Here is a 6,751-nt window from a genome sequence, read left to right as displayed (position 1 = left end):
CTTTTTTTTTTTTTTTTTTTTAATCTCGAAGGGCGGGTTATCACAGTAACCCTCTTTCCTAATGATTTTAATGATTTATAATGATTTTAATGATTTATATGCAACTTTCTTTTGTTTATACACCAACAACAATAATCCCTAAACTGTACCATTTTATCATATGCAATTGTAAGGTTTATGAATAAAGATTAAGAATCAAGACACGACACGGACAGACGGAAGTTTTTTTTGAAGATCCGGCTCGTTAAACCAATGGGTAGCCGACAAAAAGAAAAGAATAAAGATAAAGATGCCGAATTTTTCTTTTGTAAATGAAAAGAATATCGTTTGGTCCTCAATAAGTAACTATAGCTACATATGATCGAGTAGATAAAACATGATTGATCTCGCTTCTCTTACTTAATACGCATTATTTTCAAATCATCTCCTTGCAACTTCCATGTGTTGTGTATTCTTTTCATGATCAAGACCATTTTCTTGTGGTGTGTTTTCAGATGGTTCTTCACAGACTATCTCGTTTTGGAGTGTATCCTTGAATCTTGATCCCATGACAAAGCTGATTTGCTACAAGCCTACTCCTGCACCATGCTTGGCGTCACCCTCTTCTCTACTCACGATCTTTTCCTCTTCATCTTTAACATTTTGCTTGATGCCATTGTCTTGTCCATTGATCTCTCAATTGATCCTTAACATCTTGCATGGTGCCATTGTCTTGTCCACTGATCGCTCCTTCTTGATCTTTTCCCTTTTGCTGATCAACATCACTGCATGTTTCTGTACTCACCTCTTCACTATTGTTATTACGCACAACATCTTCAGTGGAGACTGATTCTGGATTGGGATCAGTGTAGTCTTCAATTATTGGTCCTCTAGGTGGCAATGCTTCAACCAGTTCCAAGGGACGTACCTAAGTCTCAAGTGCAACCGTGAAAGCATGCTATTGGGGGTTGGTTGAACAAATTCTCATCATGAAAAAATAATACAAATTGTTTATAGACAATATGTACAATCTAGAGTACATTCTAATTAGTGTTCATGTAACTTGCTAATTCTACGTAATATAAATACATATGATATTATATAAAAATGTGGTTATCATACGAGACATCATCACTAGAAACTATTTCAACAGTCACGTTTTCCTGAAACGAAGGTAGAAAAATATTAATCATTGCCTTACAGCAATAACAAATGGATTGTTTGGGTATCCACAATCGCAATACACACATGTCATGCAATAAACAAAGGTAATAAACAAACATACACACAGTCATTAGGTATCCACAACTACAATACACACATGTCATGTAATAAACAGATGTACACATGTCAATTAACAAAGCAGGTGGAAATGTAAATGTCTAGAAAGATTTAAAACTATAAGCATGTACATAAACAATTCAATTTTTTTGACAACCTTATCAATGTCCATCAAAAGGTTTTTGATAGAGAGGTTCCTTATAAATGTCTTGCTCAGAGGATATTGCATTCTATCAGGGATTTGTAACGAAGTATGAAGCACTTCCAAGACACATGTTTCTTTGTGTATGAAGTTGTAGAGGCTTCCATGAGACATAAACTCTAACAAAAAAATGGCATCAATCAGGAAGTAAAACATTTTCAAGAAAAGTGGACTTATTAACTTTCATTACCCGTTACGATGATTGATTTTTCCGAGTCTTTCATTACCCTTGTATTCTTACGATGTTCTTGTGCTCAAAACTCTTTGTTTTAATCATTAGATCACATAATTTATCCAGGTTTTTGATGATCAATAATGTCTGCTTTGGGAAGAATAAAGAGAGTTGGACAGTTTTATATGTCCCTTTGAACCTACAAAACGTAAAGAAAATAGGTGGATAGTATTTTAGATGCGTGAAAATATCGAAACCAAATCCAAGCCGTTGGTTTCTTGTCACATGGACGATATTAGATCAGTGGATAGTGATCATCGTTTATTTCCTAAAATAACGTAATACCACTCGCAGGTTGCCAACACACATCGTCTATGATTGGTTCATACTTCATAGTGTAAGTTTGTTCAACCAATAACTTGAATTATTTCTCCTGGTTGTAAGGAACTAATTATCCACTTTACCATGTTTCCTAAATGGTAGAAAACATCACGATTTACTTTTGTTATATCCTACATTGTCTGATTTTAGTTTAGCCTAAATGGTAGAAATAAAACATCTTGATTCACTTTTAACATCTTGCTTGGTGCCATTGTCTTTTCCACTGATCTCTCCTTCTTGATCCTTTCATTTTTGCTGATCAATATCATTGCATGTTTCTGTATCCACCCTTTCACTGTTGTTATTACGCACAACATCTGCACTGGAGACTGATTCTGGATTGGGATCAATGTAATCTTCAATTATTGGTCCTCTAGGTGCCAATGCTTCGACTAGTTTCAATGGACCTACCAAAGTCTCAAGTGCAACCATGAAAGCATGTTATTGGGGGTTGGTTGTACAAATTCCCATCATGAAATAATCATAAGAATTGTTTATAGACAATATATACAATCCAAAGTATGTTCTAATTAATGTTCATGTAGTTTTCTAATTCTACTTAATATGTATGTATACATATGTTACTCTATAAAAGTGTGGTTTTGGAATTTAATACCTTAGAGGCTAAGATGGTCATAGTAAAGAACCGAATCCCATAGTACATCAAGTACAAAAAAACTCATACTTGTATAGTTGTTTTCTTTTCAATGGACATATTTTTAATTTTATAGTTCAAACTCTACTTTTTATGTGCTTCCGTCAAATTTCTCTGGAAAGGAGCCACCCAACTATCCACACAAAAAATAGAATAAATTTAAAGAAGAGAAACTAAAATACCTAGTTAGCTTTCATAATTTATTACGTACTAGTGGTTTGCCCGCCCTACGGGCAGGATGTTGTTTCAATTATTTATGTGTCGTACTTTATTGTATTTTAAATATAATTCAATTTTCTTGTGTTAAAAATTATATCAAGTTGGTCTATAATAGTTAAATTCTTATATTACAATATATGAGTTTTTAAAGCATCTTCTAACTTGTGTTTAGAAAGAATGTCAAATATGAGAAAATTTTCCTCCTTTAAGATGTTTTTGTGTAAATCTACGTCATACATATATAGCATGCCTTCTATTAGTTTTCTCGGTCTCAAAATGCCTTTGGTTGGCTTGTATTGTTGGGACAAAAAATAACTAAATCATTTTCTGACCTTGCGTATCAGAATTAAGACTAAACTGAATATTTTATTTTTGTTTGTATGATTTTTGATTACGCACATACAACTAATGGTCGTTGTCTCGTTGATAATGTTTGTAAGTTTCAAATGTGGTTTTTGAATTCCTTGTAGTTGTAAGTTGATAGGTATATTATTTTGTTGTTGTCTCACATGTTGCTTTCTTTTTCATTCGGAAGTTTTCTACCTCTAATAAATCCATGCAAAATATATGAAACTCAAATTTGATAAAGCCATTTATGATCTTCGTGCAACTTGTAATATTTTTAAGAATCAGTTTCTAACATAGATGTTTCCAATGTTTTAGTTCCTAAAAAACTTATAAATGATTCTAGAGGTAATAATAATATGGATGTTTATATTAGAAACAAATCATTAACAATAAGGACTCATAACAGTAGCTAAAACATTAGTTTAAATCATGTTTTGAATCTAAGATGTCTTATACTTTTTTTTTGTCATATGTGCATACTTGATTAGACATAGTATATGTTTGTGGGCGGAGATATTTCTACATGACCATGACGGACTTCAGTGACCTTCTTTACCACATCAAATCATTGACACATTGCAAGGACCACCACTGAAAATATGTGTTACATAAAACTTGCATTTTAGATACCCGATCTTTGGACGTTGATCGCATTTGGGAAATTGACGACTTGGAGCTCGAATTCTCAACAATTGTGTGGTGACATGGATTCTGGACGATCACAATTTTGACTTTCCCCGCTGATGTTTGGTTGACCTTAAATTATGCCAATGGAGCTTATATTGATAGTTTAACATATGATTGTTAGTGAGAAGCAGAAAAATCGCCTATGTCGAGTTGAAGAATGAATTATGTTTTCTTTCATCTTCTTTCTCTAGTCTTACATCATATATAGTAAAAACTCTATAAATTATTAATGGTGGGATTATGATATATATTAATTTATAAAAATGTTTTCTTTTCTGGATTTTATTATTTTAGAATATATTTTTTATAAAAGAAAAAATAATTGATTTTATTGTATATATATTAGTTAATTATTTAAAATTAAATTTCATATTATTTGGTGTATAGAAAACATGTTTTATAAATTTTAAATATGGTTTAGATATAATTTTACTAAATATTAGTGAAATATATTGAAGTGTTAATAAAATATAGAGATAATTCTATTACAAAGCAAACAAAACAATTTTTTGTTTGTAGTTATATAAAATGTAATATATACATAAATTATTAATTATGATTTAAAGGGGTCCATATATTTACATAAGATTTTCTTAAAAAATATTATTTTATTATTTTATTGATTTACGTCTTTGAATCGGTCCAACTTGGGACCAAAACTTTATATTAATTTATTAAAAATGAGTTTTTACAAACTTCAGCAGCCTCAACCTATGAAGTCTTCTAGAGCTGGGAATTGGTCAGTTGTCAGAGCCGCCGGTGTTTCAGAGAAAGATTAGAACCTTAAGAGAATGTCGAAAAAGAAATATTGTGGTGTAAAGTTTCCTTAGCTCTATATTTATATTGGATGACGTACTGGCGGTGCAGTTGGATACAGTAGACATAACATGTATTTGTAAATGTGGTAGTGTAGCCCTATAATAGATATTTCTAAACATAGATGATTGATGTGTAATATTTAGAAATAATTGGACAAAACTAAAAGTAAGATATGTTGGTGACAAAAAAAAAATGGTTAATAGGATATAGCTTGTGGAAGACTTAATCACATCTCTTAATCTCACCTATTAGACATCTATCATGTAGTAACAAATATCTCGTTTTTTAACATTCAATTAGAAAAAGGTTCCTTTGAAATTAAGGATTTTCTTATACTATTATTTTATTAATTGATTGTGTCCATTCTGGTATTTAACTTTTGTTTGTAATACATACGATAATTAAGGAACATTATTTTTTTTTCTCAAAAAAAAACATTATTTGTTTGTATATGTTACTAATATTGACGTTAAAAGGTTTTGATAATATAACAAAAAATCAGAAGAGGTAACATAGAACGTGAGTGCATAGCTTTCTGTATCTTTTGTCTTTATTTTCTATGTCATTTGCTTATCAATATCTTTCTTGAACTTCCACTTCCAGTCTAATGGCCGATCTAAAATCTAGATTTCCCGTTCATATTTTTTACTTCCACACCCTTCGCTCAAAAACAGAGAGAGCCTATAAACTTTTTCTAAATCTCGATTTGTAACAACTCTCTTCTTTTTATATATCTTCTCTCTTTCGTTTCAAGCATCACCATCTCAGTCTGTGTACATAGAAATAAATCAGCTTATAAGATTTAAGAATCAACCCCCAGATTGGTCTGCCATCTGCCAGCAAAGAACTTGTGTACCTTTAATGGCGTCACGTGCAGAGATGGCATGGTTTCTTTGGTTGATCTCTACTCCAAGCCTCTCAACGTCAGATTTAATGATAGATAAGCTTCAAAGAGAAAGTATGGAATGTTTTGTTGGGAGAGATGATTATCATGTCATTCCTCCGTCCGTATTTATAGTCCTAAAGTTTCATATGTTACCATGAAAGGGTGTATGAGAAATCAATGCGAAGGAGTGGAGAGACTGGTTTAATGATTATTGTTGTGATCATTACAACTATTGAATGTAAAGGAAAGACGTTACTCGCCGTCGATTGTCGAAAGAACAAAAAAAAAAAAAGCGCGGTGTGTCTTTTTCGGCTTGAGCACAAAATTACAATAAAATTGCATTTTGTCACTTTTCATGATGCCACCTCATCACTCCTATGTTTAAAATTCGACAGTTGTCCCTTTTACTATCTCCTCATCCTTTTTATTTGGGCTCTCATCACTCTTTCTTATTTGTGTGTTTATAGGCCTTTACAAAATGTCCATGAGTGGGCCAACAAAAAGCAAAGATAGAAAACTCGAGATGACTCCGCCGGCGTGAGACGAAGAACCAAAAAGAAAAAGAGCGGTGATTGCTTGGTGTCGGGGAATAGAAAAAACCCTAAACGAAAACGGGTCTGATGAGTTTTTATTAGCTGTTAAATATATTTATGAAATTCTACTATTTTAGTTTTTACCATCTATTTCGATTGTATTTTTCTAAATGAATTACATTCTCCTTTTGTATTTGCTTGAAATTATAAGTGTATCATTTTTTAATTGTATGTTAAAAGTTTTGAGTTGGTGGTTGTATATGTGTATGTATTCTACATTTGATTATGAGTGTGGGTCTCTAACAATTTTTAATTCAAATATCGACAATCACATTGTCTTTGGCTAATCTAACATGTTTTAATTTCCTGAGCTTTTTTAGTCTTAACTGGAAAAAGCTATAAGCATATTTTACTAAACAATTTTTATAACAGTTTTAATTTATATTTAAATGTTAATTAAGACCAAAGTCCAAACCAAAATCCAGTTAACACAAAAACAACACCGGAGCCGATGTAATTTTTTTTTTGTCATCAACTTATACTAACTCATACTGACTTTGTAAACCAAACCGAGAGATCTGCATCCATG

The sequence above is a fragment of the Brassica oleracea genome, chromosome C5, assembly GCF_000695525.1.
Source record: "Brassica oleracea var. oleracea cultivar TO1000 chromosome C5, BOL, whole genome shotgun sequence".
Taxonomy (NCBI): domain Eukaryota; kingdom Viridiplantae; phylum Streptophyta; class Magnoliopsida; order Brassicales; family Brassicaceae; genus Brassica; species Brassica oleracea.
Note: the sequence above shows the minus strand (reverse complement) of the source record.